The sequence below is a fragment of the Elephas maximus genome, chromosome 8, assembly GCF_024166365.1.
Source record: "Elephas maximus indicus isolate mEleMax1 chromosome 8, mEleMax1 primary haplotype, whole genome shotgun sequence".
Taxonomy (NCBI): Eukaryota; Metazoa; Chordata; class Mammalia; order Proboscidea; family Elephantidae; genus Elephas; species Elephas maximus.
In genome coordinates, this window is record NC_064826.1 from 87,045,039 (window position 1) to 87,072,179 (window position 27,141).

General features: G+C 41.0%; 1 long non-coding RNA gene across 2 annotated transcripts in view; it reads right to left on the reverse strand.

Moving 5' to 3' along the window:
* LOC126081421 (uncharacterized) overlaps window positions 1–27,141 on the reverse strand; it is a 78,508-nt gene that overhangs the window by 49,996 nt on the left and 1,371 nt on the right. Inside the window, exon 2 of one of the 2 annotated variants that reach the window (XR_007518392.1) lies at window positions 6,061–6,237. The exons of the other annotated variant lie outside the window; for it this stretch is intronic. This is a non-coding gene — a long non-coding RNA (uncharacterized LOC126081421). The remainder of the gene's footprint in view (window positions 1–6,060; window positions 6,238–27,141) is intronic. 2 annotated transcript variants of the gene reach the window in all.

Below are 27,141 nucleotides of genomic sequence, written 5' to 3' on the forward strand. Positions count from 1 at the left end.
CCATATTGTTTTCGAAAATGGTTGTGCCACTTTGCATTCCCACCAGCAAGTGTGTAAGAGTTCTGATCTCTCCGCAGCCTCTCCAACATTTGTTATTTTCTGTTTTTTTGAAAATAAAAATAAAATGATTAATGCCAGTAATGTCAGGGTAAGATGGTGTCTCATTGTAGTTTCAATTTACATTTCTCTAAAGGCTAGTGGGAGCTCTGGTGGCACAATGGTTATGCTACAGCTGTTAACCAAAGGTTGGCGGTTTGAATCCCCCTGCCGCTCCTTGGAAACCCTACAGAGCAATTCTACTGTGTCCTATAGGGTCGAATCAACTGAATAACAAGGGGTTTGGGTTTTTTGTTTGTTTGTTTTTTGTTTTAATGCCTAGTGAGCGCGAGCTTTTCCCCATGTGTCTGTTAAAAAAAAAAAAAAAAAAAATTTTTTTTTTTTTAGCTACCCGAATATCTTCTTTGGTGAAGTGTCTGTTCATATCCTTTGCCCATTTTTGAATTGGATTGTTTGTCTTTTTATTGTAGAGGTGTTGGATTTTACTATAGATTTTAGAGATTAGATCTTTGTCAGATATGTCATAGCTCCCCAATTTTTCCCAGTCTGTAGGTTCTCTTTTTACTCTTTTGGTGAAGTCTTTTGATGAGCATGTTTAATTTTTAGAAGATCCCATTTATCAAGCTTATCTTCTGGCATCTGTGTATTGTTAGTTATGGTTTGTATCCTATTTATGCTATGTATTAGGACCTCTAGTGTTGATCTTATTTTTTCTTCTATGATCTTTATAGTTTTTGGTTTTATATTTAGGTCTTTTATCCATTTTGAATTAGTCTTTGTGTGTTGTCTGAATTGTGGGTCCTGTTTCATTTTTTTGCAGATATACATCTGGTTTTACCAGCACCATTTGTTAAAAAGATTGCCTTTTCCCCCACTTAATGAACTTTGGGCCTTTGGTGAAGATCAGGTAACCATAGGTAGATGGATTTACAGCTACGTTTTAGATGGATTGGTCTGTGTGTCTGTTGTTGTACCAGTACCAGAGTATTTTGACTACCGTAGCTGTATAGTAGGTTCTGAGATCAGGTAGTGCAAGGCCTCCTACTTTGTTCTTCTTCAATAATGCTTTACTTATCTGGGGCCTCTTCTCTTTCCATATAAAGTTAATGATTAGTTTTTCCATCTCATTCAAGAATGCTATTGGTATTTGGATTGGGATTTCACTGTATTTGTAGATTGCTTTGGGTAAAATTGACATTTTCACAATGTTGAGTCTACTTATTCATGAGCATGGTATGTTTTTCCTTTTATGTAGGTCTCCTGGTTTCTTGCAGTAGGGTTTTGTAGTTTTCTTTGTATAGGTCTTTATGTTCCTGGTTAGATTTATTCCTAAGTATTTTATTTTTTTAGGGGCTATTATAAATGGCATTGTTTTCTTGATTTCCTCTCATCGTTCTCGTTATTGGTGTATAGGAATCCAATTGCTTTTTGTATGTTAATCTTGTATCCTGCCACTCTGCTGAATCTATTAGTTCCAACAGTTTTCTTGTGGAGTGTTTTGGGTTCTCTATGTATAGTATCATATCATCTACAAATAAGAATAGTTTTACTTCTTCCCTACCAATTTGGATGCCCTTTATATCTTTTTCTTGCCTTATTGTTCTAGCTAGGACTTCCAGCACAATATTAAATAGGAGTAGTGATAAAGGCCAACCTTTTCTTGTTCCTATTCTCAGGGGGAATACTTTCAGCCCTTCTCCACCGAGAATGATGTTGGCTGTTGGTTTTGAATAGATGCCCTTTATTATGTTGAGGAATTTCCCTTCTATACCTATTTTACTGAGAGTTTTTATCAGGAATGGGTGTTGTACTTTATTGAATGCCTTTTCTGCATTGATTGAGATGATTGTATGATTCTTTTGTTTTATTTATGTGGTGGATTACATTGACTGATTTTCTAATGTTGAACCATCCTTGCACACTTGGTATGATTCCCACTCGATTGTAGTGTATTTTTTTTTTTAATGATGCTGAATTCTATTGGCTGAATTTTGTTGAGAATTTTTGCATCTATATTCATGAAAGATATTGGTCTGTAATTTTCTTTTTTTGTGGTGTCTTTGCCTGGTTTTGGCATCAGGTTTATGCTGGCTTCATAGAATGAATTTGGAAGTATCCCTTCCTTTTCTGTGTTCTGAAATAGTTTGAGTAGTACTGGTGTAAGCTCTTCTCCAAATGTTTGGTAGAATTCTCCAGTGCAGCCATCTGGGCTAGGGCTTTTTTTTGTTTTTTAATTACCTTTTCAATCTCTTCTCTTGTTATGGGTCTGTTCAGATATTCTACCTCAGTTTGTGTTAGTTTAGGTAGATACTGTGTTTCTAGAAATTTGTCCATTTCCTCTAGGTTTTCAAATTTGTTGGAGTATAGTTTTTCATAGTAATCTCTTATGATCCTTTTTATTTCAGTTGGGTCTGTTGTAATGTCCCCCATTTGATTTCTTATTGGGCTATTTGCTTCCTCTCCTGTTTTTCTTTTGTCAATTTGGCCAATGGTTTGTCAATTTTATTGATCCTTTCAAAGGACCAACTTTTGGTTTTGTTGACTCTTTGTATTGTTTTTCTATTCTAATAGAGATTACTTTTATTGTTTCATTTGCGTTTAGAGTGGATGTAGTCAAGAAGTCAAGAAATAGCTAAAAAATCAAGAACGTTCACAAAATCAAGAAACAGAGGCTAAAGGGATACTGGCCACAAATTCTAAGGCTATTTTATGCATAAAAATTCAACAAAATTCAGCCAGTATGAAGGTCATACATTTCACATAATCACTGGTCTTAATAACTTCCAGTGGGTTATGGGATTTCCATCTTAGCTAAGTATCAAGTGTTGACCAGAATATCAACATTTTTTTTCCTCTGCACCTAGTCAAATAGCACATGGTGCTGTTTCTAGTGTCGGGCATTCAGTAAGCAGTTCAGCTCATCCCAGGGGGCCCTTTCTTGTGCAAAAAGGGAAACCACAGAGGGCTTTTGCTACACAAGAGTAATTTCTATTACATGCACTTGAGTCAAATTGATTTGAGTTCAGTACCTGTCCATTACTCAGGAAAGAATTCCCTGTCAAGTGGAGAAGGCGAAGACGGTTCTTTCTTTAGGTCTCATCCTGGGCAAAGCTGACTTTCTCAAAGTGCCTATTGTAGCTTGTATGTTTATTGGACAATAACTGTGCCTCTATCTTTTTCAAGTCTTCGTTTTAAAGATATGGTTTATTTAGCAGAATTATTATCTAATGCCTGCACTGAATTTTCAGTTCCTAAAACAGTGTTTCCCATAGCCTACTAAGTAAGGCACTGTTAATGTAACATCTCCAAAAATTTAGAGTATCATCCAAGTTGTTTTTTAATTCCCATTCTACACAAACATTCATCATTACAAATAAATAAATGTGTTCCTCAACATTTTCTCCTTCTTACTATGAAGACATTAATGTGTGTTTGGCAGGAAAGCAACAAACTTACATTACTTTCCTTAGTAATGTAAATACTTTAAATATTTTCCACTGTCCAGCTCCACAGTCACAATGAAATCCAGAAGCCACTAAATCCTTATTTCAGAGCTGATTAGAACATGCCAATAAAGTAGTAAGGAAGACTGGTTTTCTTGCAGAGATGGTGAATATTATGTGAAACTTCAGGGAGTCAAAATAAGACGGGTCAATGGTTCACTTTAAAGCCAACTGCAGTTAGAGTGTGTGTTCCCAGGTACTGGGACATCCCATGGACTAGGAACAGAAAACTTGTATCCACTCCTAGCTCTGGAGTACCAGGGTGGTACAAACAGTTAACTGAAAGGGTGTAAGTTTGAGTCTACCCAGAGGAGCCTCAGAAGAAAGACTTGGTGATCTACTTCTGAGAAACCAATGACTGAAAACCCTATGAAGCACACAGTTCTACCCTGACACACATGTGGCCGCCATGAGTTGGGGTCAACTCAGTGGCAACTGTTTTTTTACTCCCACTCCACCTCTCTTGATCCGAGTGAGTTTGAACTCTGAACAACAAAATGGAGATGAAAACATCACCTCATCTATCCTAAACCTATCTAGGGTTGTTATGAAGAGCAAATGAGATAATACATATGCTCTGAACTCTATAAGCTACTCTATGGAAGGCAGAATTAGACCTTTGGAAATGTTGTTCACGCTTACATTACATTAAGGAATGCTTGAATTTTATATGTCCATCTTTTAGTAGTTGGCAGCCTACCCTCAATCTCTGTGTGCCCTGACACCTTCTAATGAATGTCTCAACTTAGAAGTTGTTGGGTTATGGATATAAAGTCACAAATAACATAGAAAAGAAATTGTGACATTCCATGTCTGTAAGTCCTATCTCCCATACTCGACTTTGTTTACACAACAGATTCTCCCCCAAAAATTGCCTATAAAAGAGATCATTTAAAAATCAAATCATATTTTAAAACATAGGGTTAATTCACTTCCTAAGGGCATCCAATGGTAAATCCTTTGGAAAAGTGAATTACTAATCTATCTGTGTGTAAATACAGATTTTTATATTCTGGGTTTGCTTGAACTATATACAGAAAAACCTGTGAAAGCCAGAAACTGTGTAAGGCAGAAACCTGTCAGATAAGGGAAACTCAAATATTTTCCACTAAAACAGGCAATAGAATGGTGGCTGTCAAAGGCGGAAAACTTGTAAGACTTAGAAAATCGAGGCAGTCCCACTGAATTCCAGCTCTCACAGTTTTCACTGTGTATACTTGACATTAATGGGCCCCAGGAGTAGTTTATTCCTCCACTTGAGCTAACAAACTGCTGTTCTTGTGCATGGTTGCTTAGGCAGCCCATGCCGGTTGCCATGGAGTCCACTCTGACTCATAGTGACCCTATAGAACAGAGTAGAACTGCCCCATAGAATTTCCAAGGCTGTAATCTTTACAGAAGTAGACTGCTACATCTTTCTCCCCTGGAACAGCCAGTGGGTTCAAACCACCGACCTTTCTGTTGCAGCCTAGTGTTTAACCACTGCACCACCAGGGGTCTTTACCTAGGTAGCAGCAATCAGCAACAAGAAGTAACACAATGGCTCAGGTCTCCAGGATGGTGCATGGTGATGACTCATTCAAGCACACTATTGTGGCATTCAGCAAGAGAATTTCTCCCTTTTAAATGAAAGGCAATCTTAGTCATAACCACCTAGTATATTATATTAATTCTAAATAACATAGCTTTCTTAACTACAAGCTCCCAGGAACAGATTTTTATTTCTTATTAAGCATATAATTTACCTGTGCAAAAGTACTACATGCAGTTTATAAGTGCTACATAAACATGAATTAATAGAACAATATTAAGAGAAAAGAAACAGCACCTAGAGGATTAAATAATATTCCTTTATTAATAACTAATTAGGCATCAAATCTACAACAGGAAGGCTCAGCAGTACTGAATCATCACTTTGGTAAACCAAATGCCATGAATATGAATGAACATCATTTTATTGGGTCCTCTCCCTCTTGCATCCTTCTCTTCCAAAACCCTTTATCAGTGTGTCCTGCTGCAGAGTTGTGCACTCCCCATTTTTCAGCCAGAGCTATCCTGGTAGGCAGCAACTGAAATTCTCTGAAATGATTCAGGAAGTCAGGGAAGGGCCCAAAGGTACACTTCGCTATACTCCTTACTTCTCCTGAACCTAGGAATACTCTTGCAGAGAATTTGTACAAATGAAAGCCAGAGAAATGGAAATGAAATCTTATCTAAGACTTTTCACTGAATAGCCATATAATACAGGGCAGAACTCAAAGTATGTATCAACCCTACATCCTTGAGTGGTGCAAATGGTTTGTGTTCAACTACTAACCCAAAGGTTGGTGGTTTGAACCCACTCAGCCACACCACAGAAGAAAAGCCCTGGCAATCTGCTTCCGTAGAGATTACAGCCAAGAAAACCCTAGGGAGCAGTTCTACTCTGTAACACGTAAGGTTGCCATAAGTCGAATCAACCCCAGAAGTGATGATGTCAATTACAGTTAGGTTCGGTTACCTGTGTCAGAAAATCGAATTAACGGTCATCTAAACAAGATAAAAGTTTTGTATTTCTCATATAGATGAAGGCTGGAAGCAGGCAGTCCAGGGCTTATAGGCACTCTGCTCCACTAAGTCTTCAGGGACGTAGGCTCCTTTGAGCTCAGGCTGAACTGAATCTAGGTCCTCTTTTAGTCTTCAATGATCCAAGATGGTGGCAACCGTGTTCCAAACAGCAAGATGGAAGAAAGAACAAATAAGAGAGTAAGAGCTACTTGCCAGCTGTTTTTCAAGGAAGACTCTCAGAATTATCACATAACACTTCACTTTTATCCCATTGACCAGCACTTAGTTCGATGGACACATCTAGATGGAAATAGACCTGAGAAATGTAGGTGTTATTTAGCTCCGCTAAAAACCAAAGAGTCTATTGATCTAAGAGAAGAAGAGAATGGATATAGGAGACAACTAAGGGTCCCATAGCAGAATTTCACATATATTTTCTGTCACTTGCCATTCTACATCCCCTTCGCTTTTATTCCATCACCACGACGTCCTAGAGTGGTAGACTAGAAACTTTTCAGGTCAGGAATCTGAGTGTCATCCTAAACTTCACTTTTTCATTTACTCTCCACATTCAGGCTAAAACCAAGTCTGGCTTTTTTAAGCCCAGGTGATGCAACGGTTAAGAACTCGGCTGCTAACCGAAAGGTTGGTGGTTTGAATCCACCCAGCAGCTCTGCGGGAGAAAGACCTGGTGATCTGCTTCTGTAAAGATTACAGCCAAGAAAATCCTATGGGCTTTTTCACACATGGGGTCACTACCAGTCAGAGTCGACTTGATGGCACCCAACAACAACAAATCTCTCTTGAACAATTTCATATATGGTTACTACCATAACCATCTATCTGGTATACCATCCTCGGCTTACTGTCCACCTCACCCCCAAACAGTCCATACACTCATTCCAGTTTATGATCCTCTTTGCAGCAGGAGCCATCTTTCCAAAATGCTTATCTGACTATGTCCCTTCCTGCCTGGAGCCCTTCAGAGGCCCCTCATGGCCTTCAGCATAAAGTCCAAATACACTGGCATGGCATAGAAGGCCATCTAGTATGTGTAGTCCCTCCCTGTTTCTGTTACCTCATCCGCTGACTCCCACACATACAAGCCCACCCAAGAGCAGCCATACAAAACCTCAAGCCCACCATGCCGCTCAGTGACTCCAGGCATTCCTACATGCTGTGCTCTCTGGGATGCTATTCTCCACCCTGTCTGTCTAGGGGTTCCTGTTCATCCTTCCAGGCTCATCATTAGGAAACATTCTCTGACCCTCAGGCTCCAAACCAGATGAGGATCTGAGTTTCTGCAGGACAAGAACAGCATCTTACTCTTCTTTGTAGGTCTAGTGCCTAATACCAAAAAAAAAAAAAAAACATATGCTGAGTAAAAGGTCCTCAATGAATACTCGTTAGGTAAACAGATCCTTGGCTGAGGGAGAGATGTTCTCCATGCCTGCAGTTTCATATCTCTTTGCTCTTGAGTGGCAGTCTGGCTGGTGTCTCCGGCCAGAATCTCAAGGGTGAACTGAGCTATGCATTGCTTAGCTAGGGCCTGGCCCCAGAGGCAGCTATTTGGGGACACATCTATTTACTTGTGCCGAATGCCACCATTTCATACCAAATGTTTCAAAGTCAAATTATGACCCTCGTAGAAGAAAGAACTGGCTTCAGTTTTCAGCATGTAATTTTATTGTGACCTCACCCTAAAATGTGCTGTTGTGAAAACATCCACACACCAAAGTTTATGATTTCAGCATTAAGACTCAGATCATTTTCTGTGGTGCACCTCCCCGTCATTAAGGCAACTGTGGGACTTTTTCAATCCCTTTGGTGACAGTGAACTGAAGATTTTTAAGTAGGAGGGGCAGAAGCTTACGTTAATGGTGTGTTATGATGCTGTGGCAGCTTCTCTGATGTTGGGTAAGCGACCAAGTGAGAGGTGGCCCAGGAAGACCCGAAGAAAGGCATCTGGGAGTCCTAGCTGTGACATGGTCATGAAGGATGGGAGTAGCTATGGGCACCGGTTCCAAGCCTGCTACTGAGCTCTCCAACATGATCTCGGGGATCTGGGTCAGGATCCCAGCCCCACATCTGGCTTTGCCACTTGCCATCTTTGCAATGTTGGGCAAGATACTCAACTGCCATATGCCTCCGTTTCCTTTTAAATTGGGAATAATGCACCAGGGATACTTTATTGTAAAGATTAAGTTACCTAAGTTATGTTAAATGGTTAGGGGGATGCCTGACCCAGATTAAGTGCTTGATAAATGTTAACTGTAAATTCTATTATGATTAAGAGAGGAGGGGCAGTATCATAGAATCGGACTAACTGGAATCGAATCCTGGCTCCACCATTTCATAGCTGTGTGTCCTTGAGCAAGTTATTTAACCTTTCTGTGTCTCAGTTACCTCATATGTAGAATGGGGATAATACTAGGTTATCCTGAAAAAAGTACATAAAGTGCTTACAACAGTGCCTAGCACACCTTAAGGAGATACCTCCAGCTTGGTGGTTTTTCCAGTGGAGTCTTTGGAAATAAGATATACAGGACCTGGGTAGTAATACTGGTGGCAGTAATTAGGGTTAGAGTTAATATTAGTAGTGCTAGGAATAGTAGTAGTTGTTGCAGCTTTTTATTAACTTTACTTTTTACCAATTGGTAATAAAAAATAGCTAATATTTATACAACGATGGACTAAAAAATACTGGGGATTGTGAGGATGTTGCAGGACTCGGCAACATTTTGTTCTGTTGTACATAACGTCTCCATGAGTTGAAACTGACTCAATGGCAGCTATCTATATCTAATACTTATTACCATCACCAGTCTGTCAGTTTATCTACTGTGGTGGCTTGCATGTTGCTATGACACTGGAAGCTATGCCACCAGTAGTCAGCAGAGCTTCCAGACTAAGAGAGACTAAAGAAAGGCCTGGTGAGCTACTTCCAAAAATGAGCCAATGACAATTTTATGGATCACAATAGAACATTCTCTGATATAGTGCTGGAATATGAGCCCGCTAGGTCGGACGGCACTGGGTAGGTTGGACGGCAACAGTGGACTCAAGCATGCCAGTGATCATGAGGATTGTGTGGGACTGAGAGTGTTTTCTTCCGTTGTACGTGGGCTCTCCATGAGTCAGAGCCAAATTAACAGCAACTAACAAGGACAATATGTACTGAATAAGAGTAAGTTCTTCCTTACCTATCTTTTCCACAAAGCTCACCTGGTCCTCCCCCAGGAGCTGATACTAAATCCAGCTAAGGACAGGTAATGTCAGCCTAAATGTTTTCTTTTCACTCTCGCTTCCCTGACTCCCTCTCCACCTTCCCCCACCCCTACAACCTCTATGCATTCTAAATTAATTATTCCCCTTCAGTCTTCTTTCATAACACTCTATTCTTTTCCTTCATAGTGCTTCTTACGATTTTAATTATACATTTCCTTATGCCAGACTTTCTTTTAAGTCAGCTCCCCCCATTGCATTGTGTGATCTGTGAGGATAGGGGCCATATTTGTTTCACTTACCAGTCTATACCATCACTTAGCAAAATGCCTGGCACATAGTAGGTGCTCAGTAAGTATTTGTTGCAGGAATGAATTACAACAGGGCTGCCATGTTGCACAAAGCAGGAGCCCGTATATGATGAGCATTCTGTTCCTATAACAAGGTTCTGCTGAACTTCACCTTGAGTTTGCATAGTTCCCTGCAAAAGGAGAGGCTATATTTATCTGTGCTGGTGGCTGAGTGTGAATTGTTTCAAGATTTTAGCTGCAGAGTCGTTCAGTATCTTCATTATGTTATCATAACTTCCTGGCCTCTAGAGTTGACAATGGAAAATGATTGCAAAATCTACTCATTTTTATATGTTGGTCACTTAAAACCAGAGATTATTATGTTAATATTTAATAAGTGATCATTACACTTTTTGTCCTATCCCTCCAGGAAAAGCTTTAGTATGATTCTGTGAAAAATCAGTTACCACTAGGCAATATTGTCACATTTTTTCTGCTACTCCACTCACCACCTCCCTTTCCAGAAAACATAACTTATACTTTACCCTTCAAATGTTTGTTTAGCTAGCCCCTCAACCAAGAACGTTGAAAAATTATATGCCAGGAGCACATTTGAAAGTAGACACAACATTTTTCACCGAAGTTTAAATAGTTGCGAAGGACACAACTTCTGGTGATTATAAATATTGAAATTTTTTAAAAATTGTTACATTACATATATAGGTAATACAGCAATACACATATATATGACCTGTACATGTACACACACGTATATATCTATAGCTCCAATGAAATTTAAATGCCATAGCAATTTGATACCCACCATTATCTATTTTAAAAAGGTGAACAAACTCTTAATAATTAGAATATTTATGTTGTCGTTGCTGTCGTTGTAGGTGTTGTCAGTTCTGACTCATAGCAACCCTATCTATGTACAGCAGAACAAAACACTTCCCAGTCCTGCAACATCCTCACAATCATTGCTATGTTTAAACCCATTGTTGCAGCCACTATGTCAATCAACCTTATTGAGGGTCCTTCTCTTTTTTTGCGGACGCTATACTTTATCAAGCCTGATGTCCTTCTCCAGGAACTGGTGCCTCCTGATAACACGTCCAAAGTAGGTGAGACAAAGTCTCACCAACCTTGCTTTCAAGAAGCACCCTGGAACACTCTGGAAAAAGCGTTCCATTTTTTCTTGAAACTAAAATTCATTCTCCTTTCCCCACAGAATTTTTATCAAGATGTAATTACTATATTTTATACATAAAGGTTTTTCTTCATCACCCTATTACACTTCTCTGCAATCAAAATACATATTTGAATTATGATTTATATTTATTTTTGCATGACCATGAGGTTCCAAGTGTTAAATAATTTTTGTACATTGGGTCTTCATTACAGCTATTATACAATTGAGAAAATTAACGTAGGTATATTCTAAATTTTGACAAATAATCACTAAGCATAAGAAGGACAAATTTCCTTGACATCCATTTATTTGTGGGTTTAATGGAAAGGTTATGAGGCCTTAATTAAAGGAATCCCCTTTTGGTATCTTGACCAACTCCTCCTACTAAAATGGAAGGTTCTCGGCGACCGATAATTTTAACTGTTGTGTTCACTGCTGTAGCTCATCACCTAGAACTGTACCTGGCACCTATATTAGGTGTTCAATAAATATGTGCTGTCAAATGACACTGTCCCTTTACTTGAGACCTCAGAGATTTCTATACCCCAGGCAAGGCAGCTTGGTAAGATAGAGTGGACAAAGGCTGATGGGAAAAAGAGAGGTAGGAGAGGACAAATAACCTTGAGCCCAGATGGTTCTGATGCAGGTCAGTTTTAGGAAATCATCAGTAGGGAAGCTGAGGACTCAGAATCAATGCCCTTGAAACTTCAATGCCGGAGCACTCCTTATAGAAGCTTCATATATCTCCCAGGGTGGGCATGCCCTCGTCTAAAGATACAGTATGTCTCTGAGCTATATAGCATTAATCAAAGATGCAATGCTATTGTTTTGAAAGACAGAAGAGGTTGTGTCAGCATCAGGAAGAATAAGGAGAGAAGCTTCTTTTAACTGAAATCATTCCAGGCTGGAAACTTCCCAAACAAGGATCACCCTAAAAAGAAATGTTGCAAGAGAAATTTAATCTTTAACTCAATTCCACAGAAGAAAAACTTGAAAAGCAGCTGTGTAGAAGGACATGGTTATCTCAACTTCATATCAAACATCTAAGGAGCCAGTAGGAGTTAAAGTAAATTGAGATTATGTGTTGACTCTCAAAGTAAAGATACTTACACACATAAAGACACACACACACACACACACACACACAGGTTAGGACCCACATACACACTTATAATTCAAATATTTTTAGAATGTCCGCTACATGCTGGGGGTTGGGATATAGCACCACACTGAGCACACCTCAGTCCTGCTCTCATGGAGCTTAGAATTGAAGCCAACGTGGTCAATGTTCTAGGCATTGGGCTATAATTTATTTTCAATAAATCATATTTCTAGAGCAAAAAGAAATCTCATGATTTGGATTAGGGAGGGAGAAAAAGCCAGGAAAGGGTAAAAATTTCCTACTATTTCCTGTTTTTCTATTCAAATATAGCTCTTAAAGGTAAATTATCCACAATTCATTATGCAGTAAAGTGCCTCCAGTGATTTCAAATTTGCTATTTGGAGGCTGGAAAGACAAAATGAATTCAATTTTCAGTCTTCACAGGGTACAGATAAATCCTGATCAATTGTTAACATCAGCCAGTTTAACAGCCCAAGCTGATCTTGGTTAACCACCCTCTTCCTTTTCTCTAATCCCCACAGACATCACAACACCCTAACAAACCAGTTCTCAATGGCCTTTTGAAAGCTGCATTGTTTTCCCTCTCCTCTAACACACACACTTAGGAAGACTGAAAAGACTGAAGGCGTATTTTCCATAGCACTTCTGCTCATGGTAATAACTTCAATGTAAATGTTGAATCATAGAAAAATAGTAGCCAACTAGAGCAGTAGCTTACGAAATGAAAGACAAAGCCAGGCCTTATCTGCAGATACCAGTTCCCTTTCTGGGTTGCTGCAGGGCTTTATCCTCACCACTGAGGGAGTACATCTTTTTGACAGCGTGCAGCACAATCAGGAAAACAATTCTAAAGCTTCTCTAACTAAGGGTGCATTTCCATTCACGGGGGCAGTGGTGGTTCAGCGGTAGAATTCTCGCCTCCCATGCAGGGGACTAGGGTTCGATTTCCAATCAATGTACCTCATGTGCAGTTGCCACCCATCTGTCAGGGGAGGCTTGCACACACCAGCTATGACGCTGAACAGGTTTCAGCTGAGCTTCCAGACTAAGAAGGGCTAGGAAGAAAGGCCTGGCAATCTAATTCTGAAAATCAGCCAATGAAAACCCTATGAATCCACAACCAATCACGGGGATGGTGCAGGACTGGGCAGCATTTCATTCTCCATGAATCAGGGACTGACTCAACAGAAAAAAGCTAACAACATTTCCACCCATAAAGATGAATCTAGGTCTAGCCCAAGAAGGACCTCTGACAGACACACACAAGCACACACACACAAAACAAACCTGTTGCCATCCAGTCGATTCTGACTCATAGTGACCCTGCAAGACAGAGTAGAGCTGCCCCGTAGGGTTTCCGAGGAGCAGCTGGTGGATTCGAACTCCCGACGTTTTGGTTAGCAGCCTGAGCTCTTAACCACTGTGCCACCAAGTTCCCCTCAAATGCATGAGTGAAAATGTCTCAGCCGTCCATCACCTCCTCATGATTCTCCATAATAAATGTCTCCAGTTATTCATACCCTTTTCCATGGGCCTCCCCACAACAAGCATGGGGTATGTGTAGCTGAACCTTCAAGCAGAAACATATGACGATTTTTAACTTTGATTAGAAGCTCTTGAAGATAGTTGTCTCTTCCTGTTTCGTCCTCTAGTGAGAGCTCTCCTTCTTTAACTGGGTCACAAAGTGGTTTCCTTTTAAAAGAAGGACTATTCAGATTTTGGAAATCCCACAAGAAGAAACTGGGAGAATTCACACACCACAGAAAATTGGGCACGTGGCTGCTAATAAGCTTCATTGTCTTCTCATCTCCAGTGCCCCCTTCACAAACAGAAAGAAAAGCAAGAAAATCTGACATTTTAGAATCCTTTTGAATCAGTCAGCTCTCATGGAAAAGGGGAGCAACAGGCTAGGCATGGTGCAAGGATGCCAGGAGAAGGGTTAATTACTTAGTACTGTCCACCCCCAGCCCCTGCCAAAAAAAAAAAAGTCATCCATAGATTAAACACCAGGGAACACAGGCCTTAGAATCAGACCTGGCTCTGACTCTCCATCCTGCCCCTTCCCATGTGGTGGGGGGAGCTCTACTTCACTTGTCAAGCCTGTTTTATCCATAAAATGGCAGTATGAGGACAATGTGCAGCATTTAGTAATTAATCAATGCTGGTAGAAATGTTCCTAATAACAATGTTAACAATGTTATTGTTGTTGAGTCAACCCCCAACTCCTGGTGACCCCATGCGTGGTGGAACTGATGGGTTGCAGACTGGGTCATTGTAATCAGTAGAGTTTTCCTTGGCAGATTTTTTGGAAGTAGATTACCAGCCCTTTCTTCCTAATCTGTTTTAAGCTCCACTTAATCTGCAAGACCTGCTGCACTTGATGTGCAGTGGTGGCAATCGAACCTGGGACTGTTGCATGGAAGGTAAGAATTCTACCACTGAGAATATTACACAATGATTAAGAACAGTGATGAATCTGTGAAACATCTCTCAACATGAATGAATTTGGAGGGCTTTATGATGAGTGAGGAAACCCTGGTGGCATAGTAGTTAAGTGCTATGGCTGCTAACCAAAAGGTCAGCAGTTCGAATCTGCCAGGTGCTCCTTGGAAACTCTATGGGGCAGTTCTATTCTGTCCTATAGGGTCGCTATGAGTTGGAATCGAATCAAACTGGGTTTGGTTTTGGTTCTGGGTGTGATGAGTGACATAAATCAGTCACAAAAGGACAAATACTGTATGAGACCACTATTATAAAAACTCATGAAAAGGTTTACACATAGAAAGAAACAATCTTTGATGGTTACAAAGGAGGAGAAGGGCAAGGAGGGAAAAACACTAACTAGACAATAGATAGTGGTAACTTTGGTAAGGATAAGACAGTATACATATCGGAGAAGTCAGCACAACTTGACCAAGGCAAAGTCACAGAAGCTTCATAGACATATCCAAATGCCCTGAGAGATCAAGCTACTGGGCTGAGGGCTGGGGACCATGGTCTTGGGGGACATCTAGCTCAACTGGCATAACAGTTTATAAAGAAAATGTTCTACAGCCTACTTCGGTGAGTAGCATCTGTGGTCTTAAAAGCTTGTAAACGGCCATCTACGATACATTTACTGGTCCCACCCTGTCTGGAGCAAGGAAGAATGAGGAAAACCATAGACACAAGGGAAAGATTAGTCTAAAGGACTACTGGACCACAACTACCACAGCCCCTACCAGACTGAGTCTAGCACAACTAGATGGTGCCCAGTTACCACCACTGACTGCTCTGACAGGGATCACAATAGAGGGTCCTAGACAGAGAGAGAGAAAAATGCAGAACAAAATTCAAACTGACCAAAAAAGATCAGATTTACTGGTCTGACAGAGACTGGAGAAACCCTGAGAATACGGTCCCCAAACACCCTTTTAACTCAATATTGGCATCACTCCTGATGTTCACCCTTTGCCCAAGGACTGGACAGGCCTATAGAACAGACAGTGGCCCATGTAGTTCGGCCAGGTATACGGGGCTGAGTGGGCACACCAGCCCAGAGGCAAATACCAGAAGGGGAGCGTGTTCACACATGGCACACTGGAAACCAAAGTCACAGAGCAATATGTGCACTGATTGTTTAATGAGAAACTAATTTGCTCTGTTAACTTTCACTGAAAGCACAATTTAAAAAAAAATAAATAAATCCTACCACTGAACCAGCACTGCCCCCAACAATTAACAGGTAACTTTATTGATGATTTTCCATGTGTCAGGTACTAAGTAAAAATTTTAATGGGCTCAACAATTCTGTAAGGTAAGTAATATTATCCCCATTTTAAAAACTAGAAAACTAAGAAACAGAGGTTAAGTACTTGCCCACAAAGCCATATCGCTACAAAGAGACTGAGCCTGTACTTGAACTGTACTTGAACAGTCAGCCGGATTTAGAACAGTACTGCTCAATGGACCTTTCTGCAATGTTAGAAATGTTCTGTAATCTGTGCTGTCCAACACCATAGCCACTGGCCACATGTGGCTGTTGAGCACTTGAAATGTGGCTAGTGCAGAAACTGAATTTTTTATTTTATTTAATTTTAATTTAAATAGCCACATGTGACTCGTGGTTCCTATATTGGGCAATGCAGCTCAAAAGGCTACATTAACCCCTAAAGATTAGGTACATCTACTACAGGCATGAAACTTCGAAGGTGACTGAAGACATGGGGGCTAATGTATTTATACGTGTAGCTGTAACGGAAACCCTGGTGGTGTAGTGGTTAAGAACTATGGCTGCTAACCAAAAGGTTGGCAGTTCAAATCCACCAGGCTCTCCTTGGGAATTCTAGGGGGTAGACTACTCTGTCCTACAGAGTCGCTATGAGTTGGAATCAACTCGACAGCAATGGGTTTGGTTTTTTTGGGTAATGCAAGAGAGGGGTATTATCTCATCACTAGCAATCTAATACTTCCACTGTCATATATGATTTGCCTTTTTCCCATGCAGCACATTTTCTTCTAAATGACGAAAGTAATATTAAAAAAAAAAAGCCAAACAATCAAAAGCATGTAACTTCTTTACTAAAAATACATCGCATTCATCCTTCCATGTTGATGACATACATATCTACCTACTCTTACCTAATAACTATTCTGTTGCATGGTTGTGCCATAATTCAACTAAAAAAAAAAAACCAAACTTATTGCCATCAAGTCGATTTCGACTCATAGCAACCCTAGGCCTTTATTACAGGACATTTTTATTAATTTTTGCCTTCAAAAACACTGCAATGAGTGCACATTCAGCATGGAGGTACAGTTTGGGAAGACTGCTCCCTAGAAGTAGCTCAGCAGATGCTGTTGCTTGCTTACTGGAAAGATATTCTCTCTTTGATAAATGAAACAATTTGGTTCAGGTCCACCCCAACCCCTCATGACTCAGAACTAAGTCCTGATTGGTCTATGCCAGTCAGACAGAGCCATTCCCACTGGCCATGATTGGTTTATGCCTGGGCTTGTAATGTAAGTCTGGCCAAAGGGAATTAACAGAAAGTGGCTGGACACCTTGAGAAAAGCTAAAAGAGGCACAGAGATGTCCTCTGTGAGAGCATCACTCCTAAAGTTGCTGCAGCCATCACACAACCACGGGACAACCTAATTTGAGGATGAGAATGAAGCTGAGGATGGCAGAGGGAAAAGATGGAAGGAACTAAGATCCTTAATGCACTGTGAGCTGCTGAGTTAACCAACTACAGAACCTCCGTACTCTGGGCTTCTTGTAAAGTGAAATAGATTATTTTTCTTTCAAACCAATTGAGTTTGGGTTTATATTACTTGGAGCTAAAATTATCCCAGCCAATACAAATGGAATTGCTGGTGCAAAGGGTACGCACAGGTTTTATTCTGATAACCAATTGCCATCAAGTCAGAGTAGAACTGTGCTCCATAGAGTTTTCAGCACCACTAAGTGGACTCAAAGTGCCAACCTTTTGGTTAGCAGCTGAGTGTGTTAACAGTTTACAACATCTAGGGACTACTTTATTCTGATAAAAACCAATAAACATGTTTCCATTGAGTTGATTCCAGCTCATGGCAACTCCATGCATGTGAGACTAGAACTGCCCTATAGGGTTTTCTTGGCTGTAATCTTTTACAGAAGCAGATTGCCAGGCTTTTCTTCCTTGACACCTCTGGATAGGTTTGAACTGCCAACCTTTTATTCTGATACTCATTGCCATTCTGGCTCATAGTGACCCTACAGGACAGAGTAGAATTGCCCCATATGGTTTCCAAGGCTGTAAATTCATGTGGAAGCAGTCTGCCATATTTTTCTCCCATTGAGTGGCTGGCAAGTTCAAACTGCCGACCTCTCGGTTAGCAGTCGAGCACTGTAGCCACTGTACCACCAGGGCTCCTTTTTATTCTGACAAGTACCCTCAAATTCTGAAGTAAACTTTTAAAGTCACATCTGTTTAACCTTTTCATAACATAAATGCAGGGGCTTCTTCCACCCTCTGGTAGCAGCTTTACTGCTACACTAGTCCAAACATTTGCACAGCTCTCCCATGAGGAACTCTGCTTTGTAATGCACACAGATGATACTGTATTAAAGATAAAATCAGAAATCTAGGCAGAATAACCATGGGGATCTTCCAGAGCAGTGCTTCCTATTCTTTTTCATACCATGTGACACACAGAAATGGTAATGTCTTAGGGCAGATTGGGGTAAGTGGTTACATAAGGCTATACTCAAAGACAAGGTTTCCAGCCAAGGACTCCAGCTGCCCTAGATCCTGCCTGGCCTCCCAGAGTGCAAGGAGAACAATATTTTGGCCTATCTGAACCCTATTTCTGAACACTGGTTCGGAGCTCTGAGAGGGACTCATCGTATTTCGTTGATCCTAAGCAGCACATTTTTCTCTACATTTTAATATCTCTGAAATTAGGATACGTCTTACAATTGGCTACACCTTATAAGTGCTGTCAGCCAGGCAGCAGGCATGATGCCATTGACATTTCCAAATATACACAAACTCAGCCTGACCAAACTTCCGTTGGCCCCTTCTGCTAAGGTCAAGAAAGGCCCAGCATCAAACCTTGCAGGAGGAGCATCAGGGGCTCAGATGCGGAAATGCTAGTGGAGCATTCTTTTAAGAAACACAGCACTACTGACATTTTTTTTTTTTTTGTAATAGTGACATCACAGTGTTTTTTTTTTTTTTTAATTGTGCTTTAGTTCAAGTTAATTTCTCATACAAAAATTTATACACGTATTGTTTTGTGACATTCGCTGCAATCCCCACAATGTGACAGCACACTCCCCCTTTCCACCCCGGGGGTTTCCTGTGTTCATTCGACCAGTTCTTGCCCCTTCCTGCCTTCTCATCCTGCTTTTTGACAGGAGCTGCCCATTTGGTCTCTTATATCCGACTGAACTAAGAAACACATTCCTCAAGTGTATTATTTTTGTTTTATAGTCCTGTCTAATCTTTGTCTGAAGAGTGGGTTTTGGGAATGGTTTCAGTTCTGGGTTAACAGTGCATCCAGAAGCCATAGTTTCGGGGGTTCTTCCAGTCTTTGTCAGACCGTTAAGGCTGGTCTTTTTATGTGAATTTGAGTTTTGGGTTCTACTTTTTTCTCCTGGTCTGTCCAGGACTCTCTGTTGTGTTCCCTGTCAGGGTGCTCATTGGTGGTAGCCGGGTACCATCTTGTTCTTATGGTATCAGGCTGGTGGAGTCTCTGGTCCATGTGGTCCCTTAGTCCTTTGGGCTAATACTTTCCTTGTGTCTTTGGTGTTCTTCATTCTTCTTTGTTCCAAGTGGGGTGGGAGCAACTGATGTGTTTCAGATGGCCACTCACAAGCGTTTAAGACCCCAGACACCACTCACCAAAATGGGATGTGGAACACTTTCTTAATAAACTTTGTTATGCCAATTGACCTAGATGTCACCTGATACACTGGTTCCCAAGACCCCAGCCCCAGCTACCCTGTCTTGTCTCAGATCCTTGTCTCCTACCCAGTTAGTGATTTCTCCTCCCCCTCCCTCTCCATCTTTGTAACCATCAAAGAATGCTTTTTTCTGTGTTTAACGCTTTTCTTGAGTTTTTATAATGATGGTCTCATGTAATAGTTGTCCTTTTGTTACTGACTAATTTCACTCAGCATAATGCCCTCCAGATTCATCCATGTTGTGAAATGTTTCACGGATTCATCATTGTTCTTTATCACTGCATAGTATTCCATTGTGTGTATGTACCATAATTTGTTTATCCATTCATCTGTTGATGGGTATTTAGATTGTTTCCATCTTTTTGCTACTGTGAATAGTGCTGCAATGAACATATGCATTTGTGTTTTTGTGTGACAGTTCTTATTTCTCTAGGATATATTCCAAGGAGTGGGATTGCTGAATCGTATGGTACTTCTATTTCTAGCTTTTTAAGGAAGCCCCAAATTAATTTCCAAAGTGGTTGTATCATTTTACATTCCCAACAGCAGTGCATAAGAATTCCAATCTCTCCACAACTTCTCCAACATTTATTATTTTGGGTTTTTGGATTAGTGCTAGTCTTGTTGGGATGAGATCGTACCTCATTATAGTTTCAATGTGCATTTCTCTAAGGTGCGAGCATTTCCTCATGTGTCTGTTAGCCGCCTGAGTGTCTCCTTTGGTGCAGTGTCTGTTCATATCCTTTGCCCATTTTTTAATTGGATTATTTGTCTTTTTGTTGTTGAGGTTGCAGTATCTTGTAGATTTTAGAAGTTAGACCTTTATCAGATATGTTGTAGCCAATTTTTTTTTGCCAGTCTGTAAGTTCTCTTTTTACTCTTTCCACCAACGTTCTTGATGGTACAGAGGATGATACTATGTGAAAAAACACAGACATCAAAGGACTCTGAATTCAACAGTGATTCAAATGACTGGACTCTGAATATGAAGAAGTTTAGAAATTCTTCAATCAATTTATTTCTCTTGTATTTTTCTCATTATGTATGCATAGGAGTGACACGTGATAAAAATCTATTCTGGCGATTCTTCATGTGACCCTCCAGCTCCATTCTCCACCCCATTTTGAGGCCCTAGAAGAGCTCAGCCTTTCATGGACTCTATCAGCTGGGCGCCTTGTCTCTGGCTTCTAGTTACATTCAACCAGTGGGAAGCAGTGGCAGGAGACTGGTGAGCAAGAGGAGAGAGAGTATTTATTCCTCTGGCTCCCTGCGTGCTAAGCTGTGGGTTGACAATGGCTACCTTCTACCAAGGGTCATGATTCCATTGGGAAGCTCTCTCCTATAGCGACTGCATCCTCCAGAAATTGTTCTCACCCTTCACCCCTTGACACCTGGGGGTGGCAACAGCTTCCCACTGCTGCCAACCCAAGAGTGCTTCATTCTTCCCTCTTGGTTTCTCTTAACCCTGCCCAGATACTTTGTAAGTATGCCTTTCATCAACCTCTCCAGTTACCCCCTTTTTGAGTGTGCTTTGTTTTTTGCTGGGATTCTGTCTGGTTAAAAAAATCTGTATCTCACTGACTTGATTTGTAAACTTTCACTTAAAGCACAATAAAAATTTTTTTAAAAAATCTGTATCTCAATAATCTAAAGGGGATCTTTCTAAACACATTTTAAAATGTGATATGTAAACATTCAACATAGTTCACTTGGTAGCACTTTTTCTTTCTTGTTATTTTTAGCTGCCTTTGAATCAGCTCCAACTCATGGCGAACCCATGCACAATGGAACTAAGTGCTGCCTGGTCCTGTGCCATCCATATGATGGTGGCAGATCAGACCAATGTGATCCATAGGGTTTTCATTGGCTGATTTTTGGAAGTAGATTGCCAGGCCTTTCTTCCTAGTCCATCTTAGTCTAGAAGCTCTGCTGAAACCTGTTCATCAACATGCAAGCCTCCACTGACTGCATATGAGGTGCACTGGTCAGGAATCAAACCCAGGTCTCCTGCAAGGAATGTCAGAATTCTACCACTGAACCACCAATGTCTCATTTTTCTTTCTTACCCAAACCCCAAAACCCGTTGCCATTGAGTCAATTCCAACTCACAGAAAGCCTATATGACAGAGTAGAACTGCCCTGTAGGGTTCCCAAGGAGTGGCTGGTGGATTTGAAGTGCTAGCCTTTTGGTTAGCAGCCATAGCTCTTAACCACTGCATAAAAATAATGGTGCATCCTATAATTGTTGAATTCTTAGATTTGATGAGCTAGGGTAACATTTCCAATATGCCATAGAGGGTTAAGAGATGTTTCCCATGTTATGCTTTCACAATTAATTTGAGATTAAGGTCAAGCAAGTTTAATATTTCAAACTCTCATACACAATACAGTTTAGGGCCAATTTTATACCCTGGTCAGCACCACCAGCAAAATGTATGAAAAGGCCTCAGCTCTTACAGTTTTCTCCACGTCAGCTGGTCTTCCTGCTCTCATCCTAAACCCACCTACAGCCCTCCTGCCCATCCGCACTGGCTTTCATCGTTTCTTCCCTGAATTACTCTAACGGTTTCGTAACTGGCTATTCCATCTCTGAAGGGTTCACCCTTTTCCCGGCTGCTAGAATACGTTTTCTAAAAAAGCAGAGCTGACCAGGCCATTCCTCTGCTTAAAATCCTCCAGTTGCTCCCGAGAACTTTCAGGACGAAGTTCAGATTTTTAAACGTACCATACGAGGCCCTTCCTGATCTACCCGTGCCTATTAGCCTCACTTCCTGCCATTCACCAGCACATGCCCTCTACTCCATCCACCCGCAGGATTTACTGATTCCAAAACACTTCATACCAGGTGCAGTGGAGCTGACTTTGACTCATGGCAACTGCATGTGTGTCACTGTAGAACTGTGCTCCCTAGGGCTTTTGTTGCTGTTGTTGAGAATCTACACAATCAAACATGCAACAATTCAACAGTTTCTACATGTACAATTCAGTGACACTGATTACATTCTTCGAGTTGTGCAACCATTCTCACCCTCCTTTTCTGAGTTATTCCTCCCCCATTAACATAAACTCACTGCCCCCAAGGTTCCTATTTAATCTTTCAAGTTCCTATTGTCGATTTGATCTCATATAAATAGTTCCTAATAGAGCATAATGCTCAAGGCAGCTCTTGTTCGCTAGTTGAGCTAAACTATTGCTTGGTTTTAAGAAGACTTCAGGAGATATTTTGGGTTTAAAGATTATCTCAGGGCAATAGTTTCAGGGGTTCATCCAGCCTCCATGGCTCCAGAAAGTCTGCATTTCATGAGAATTTTAAGCTCTGTTCTGCATACTCCCCCTTCTGATCAGGAGTCTCTGTAGAATCTTTGATCAAAATGTTCAGTAATGGTAGCCGGGCACCATCCAGTTCTGGTCTCATGGCAAAGGAGGCAGTTGTTCATGGAGTCACTTAGCCATATATTCCATTAAAACCTACTGTCATCAAGTCAATTCCAGAGCATATTCCATTGTTGTTGGGTGACATTGAGTCAATTTTGACTCAAAGTGACACTAAATGACAGAATGGAACTGTCCCTTAGGGTTTCCTAGGCTGTAATCTTTACCGGGAGCAGATTGCCAAGTCTTTTCTCCCACGGAGCCACTGGGTGGGTTCAAACTGCTGAACTTCTGGTTAGCCACTGACGTCTTAACCATTGCGCCACGAGGGTGTTCATCATATTCCTACCTCCTATTCCTGACTCTCCTTCTTCCTCTGTTGCTCCAGATGAATAAAGACCAATTGTTGTGCCTTGGACTGCTGCTTGCAAGCTTTTTAAGACCCCAGGCACTACGTAATAAACTAGGAGGTAGAAAAGAAGCACTAAACACGCTATGAGGCCAGTTAATTGGGATGTCTCATGAAATATGACCCTAAACCTCCTTAAGGTGTTTGGCTGTACATAAGTAGCCTCAGCAGCTACTTTTTTTGTCATCATCGTTGTAAATATGTCTATCACACAACTTTTGCCAATTTAACAGGTGTACAACTTATTGACAGCACTTACAAAAATTGGCTGTGCAACCCTACCCTTAATCGATGTGATTTTTCCATCACCGGACACTGAAATTCAGTGCTCCACAAACAATAAGCCCCCCTTTTCGTCCTCTAATAAACTTTGATCTCTGTACATTTGCCTTGTTTTATATGAGAGGACATAGAATATTTGTCCTTTTGTGATTGGCTTATCTGGCTCAGCATGTCTTCAAGCTCCATCCATAAGTCACGTACCAAGACTTCATTTCTCCTACTGGCTGAGTAGTATTCCACTGTATGTATGTACCACATTTTGTTTATCCATTCATCTGTTGATGGACATTGTCATGGATTGAATTGTGTCCCCCCCCCCCAAAATATGTGTCAACTTTGTTAGGCCATGGTTCCCAGCATTGTGTAGTTGTCCATCATTTTGTCATTTGATGTGATTTCCCTATGTGTTGTAAATCCTGTCACTATGATGTAATGAGATGGATTAGTGGCAGTTATATTGATGAGATCTGTAAGATTAGTGTCTTAAGCCAATCTCTTTTGAATATAAAAGAGAGAAGTGAGCAGAGAGATGGGGGAAACTCGTACCACCAAGAAAGCAGAGTCAGGAGCAGAGTGCGTCCTCTGCACCCAGGGTTCCTGTGCAAAGAAGCTCCTAGACTAGGGGAAGATTGATGACAAAGACCTTCTTCCAGAGCCAACAGAGAAAGCCTTCCCTTGGAGTGGATGCCCTTAATTTCACCTTGTAGCCTGCTAGACTGTGAGAGAATAAATTTCTCTGTGGTATTTGTTATAGCAGCACTGGATGACCAAGAGAGGCATTTAGGTTGTGTCCACCTTTTGGGTATTATGGATAGTACTAATATGAACATTAGTGTACAAGTCTCTTTCCGAGTCTCTGATTTCAAGTCTTTTGGGTATATACCTAGGAGTGGAACTGCTGGATCAAATATAGGGTCACTATGAGTCGGAATCGACTCGACGGCAATGGGTTTGGTTTTTGGTTTTTTTATGGTACTTCTATTTTTAGTTTTTTGAGGAACTGCCACACAGCAACTGTACTATTTTGCATTCCCACCAGCAATGGATAAGGATTCCAATTTCTCCACATCCTCACCATCTATTTTCTTTTTATTTTAGCCATGGGAGTAAAATGGTATCTTACTACAGTTTTGATTTGCAGCTCTCTGATGGCTAACATTGAGTCCACAGGGTTTTCAATGGCTGATACTTCAGAAGTAGATTACCAGGTCTTTCTTTCGAGGCACCTCTGGGTGGACTCAAACTGCCAACCTTTCGGTTACTACTCAGGGGCTCCAAACACATCATGTTGCAGATTTCCATGAGTTTTTACTTGCTGTTCCCTTGAACTAGAATGCCCTTCTCTTCCTTCCTTCAGTTACCTCCTACTAATCTTTTAATATGCCACTCAGTTATCACCTCCTCTGGGAAGCCTTCCTGGATATTCCAAGTGGATTTAGCAGTAGTTCATCTTCATTCACCCAGGATTCTGTATCTCACACTACAATGAAACTGCTTAAATCCAGGGTTTGACATGTGATAGGAACTCAAAGATTGCTGAATGAATGCATTAATATAATTTATTTTCTACTTCTACTGCTTTTGTACTAGTTAGCCAGGACACTTTTTGAAGAAATATCTATTTTTTTCTCAGCATGCAATTCTGCCCAATGGCAAAAGTGACCAATAGATTCAAAGTAGTTAAATAATTCCCAAAGCAGTGCTATCACAGGGCCCTGGAAGCTGACCTCGCGTGACTGAAGATATGGATTGAGCTAAATCCTTCCTAATGATGTTCAGTGGGTTTAACTTTGAAGACTCTCAGGCTTTGTGCTATGCTGTAGCCAATTAGGCAACTAAATGGTACACAGTACAGCATAGCAGCTAAGACCACAGACTCTGAGCCAGACTGCCTGGCTTTGCACCTTGCTCCATAACTGATTTGCTGTGTGCCTTGGGCAAGTTACTTAACCTCTCAGTGCTTCAGTTTTCTTATCTGTAAAATGAGGATGATATTAACCACACTGACCTCATAAATGGCTTAACATACGCAATGCTTAGAACAGTGCTCTGCACAAATTAAGCAGTGTTTACTAGCTATTATTTTTATTTTTCCTATGAACTGGGGAGAAGTGACATATCCAAGAAGCAAAACAGAGAAGTCATTTGAGAGTGGCCTTTTGCTGGGGTGTAGCCACTGCTAGCTTTCCAAGCGCCCATTTAATGAATTCATAGATCAGAATCAAGAGACCTAGTATTACCAGAGGTTTGCTGAGGCGACATCATCTGCCTTCTTCCTGCTCCTCTACAGCTACCAAAGCGACACAAATTTTTATCCCTTACACATCACAAGTAGCAGTGTGAACACTGAGTTCTGCCTTTTTCTTTTCCTGCCTGTAGCTTTTGTATCCGTAAGGTTTCCTGTGTGTCTGTAGTGATTATCCTATGAAAGCTCCCTGTATGTACTGCCCACAGGAATAAGAAATTTTTAGCCAAATAACGAGAGGAGTTTAGCAAAAAGTACTTCCTGAATATCACATGCAGACTAGATGGTAACACTCCTGTGGCTCCTGAGGTCCCGAGAAATGATGTCCTCACACACCCCAGCCCCCAACTATTTAAAGCACATTTTGGAGCACTTGGATATTCCTTAGAATACTCTTTAAATGCAAGGTTGCTTAGAATCCTAGAATGTGGCTGCTGGAAGATGGGGTGGACACCACATACACTGAGGAATCAGAGGTCCTGCGATGTGGTTCCCCACCTCCTCACCAAACATGTTCTAGTACTCCCACACTTCCCAGCCTTTGCATTTGAAAATAAAAATGCACATTAAAAAAAAAAATGAAAAGCTAACAGCCTTTCATGATATATAGTTTCCGTTGCCCCTGTTGTTTATTCACTTGAAAAGTCCAAAATAAAGAGAAGAGGGCCTGGGCCATGCAAAGCAGGCTGCTGGTAATGGTGTCCTTTGGCCTAAGGACCGAGGTTACAACAGCACTGGCCTCCCCTGGGCACCCACTTTATCTCCACCACGCTTAGCTCCCTCCCTCTATGACATAGTCTTATTGCCTACCTCCTGCATGAGAATGTCCTAGAGGCCAGGGATTTTGGCCTCTTGTTCACTACTGTACCCTTAGCACCTAGATTAGGCCTGATGCGCACTCAGTAGGTGACAGTACACTGGTTGCTGAATGACTGAAGTACTTCCCACCCCCATCATCCTCAGAATCAGATTAATCCACAGCCCCTATCTAGTTTGACCCTGTATCACCGGTGGTCACAGGCAGGAGGCCAGGCAAAAGATTTCTAAGCAAATCATTTAAGCAGAAAGACAAACCGGACGTAATCGTATCAGGGGCTCCATGCTTATTGTTCCTTAGGGTTGGAGCCCTGACACTGCTTTGCTTGGATAACCACTCTCCCAGTCCATCGGTCCCTCTCTTGCATTCTCTTACAAAAGAGCCACATGTGCTCTTTTGCAAAGTTGAGTTTAAGTTTTGTTGGAGATCAGTATTTTCACAATATTCCAAACTGTCACAAAAATCAGAAAAAAGAATCTTCTTTACAAGTAATCAGAGCTTTCCATCTCAAAGGAATACAAGAAGTACATAAATTTGAATCACTTTATTTTGTTGCCAACAGTAATAACTCACCCATCCTTTTGGGTAAAGGACTGAGGCACTGGAGCAAAACAAACACTCTGGTGGAAAAGTCACATAAAAGGGAATAC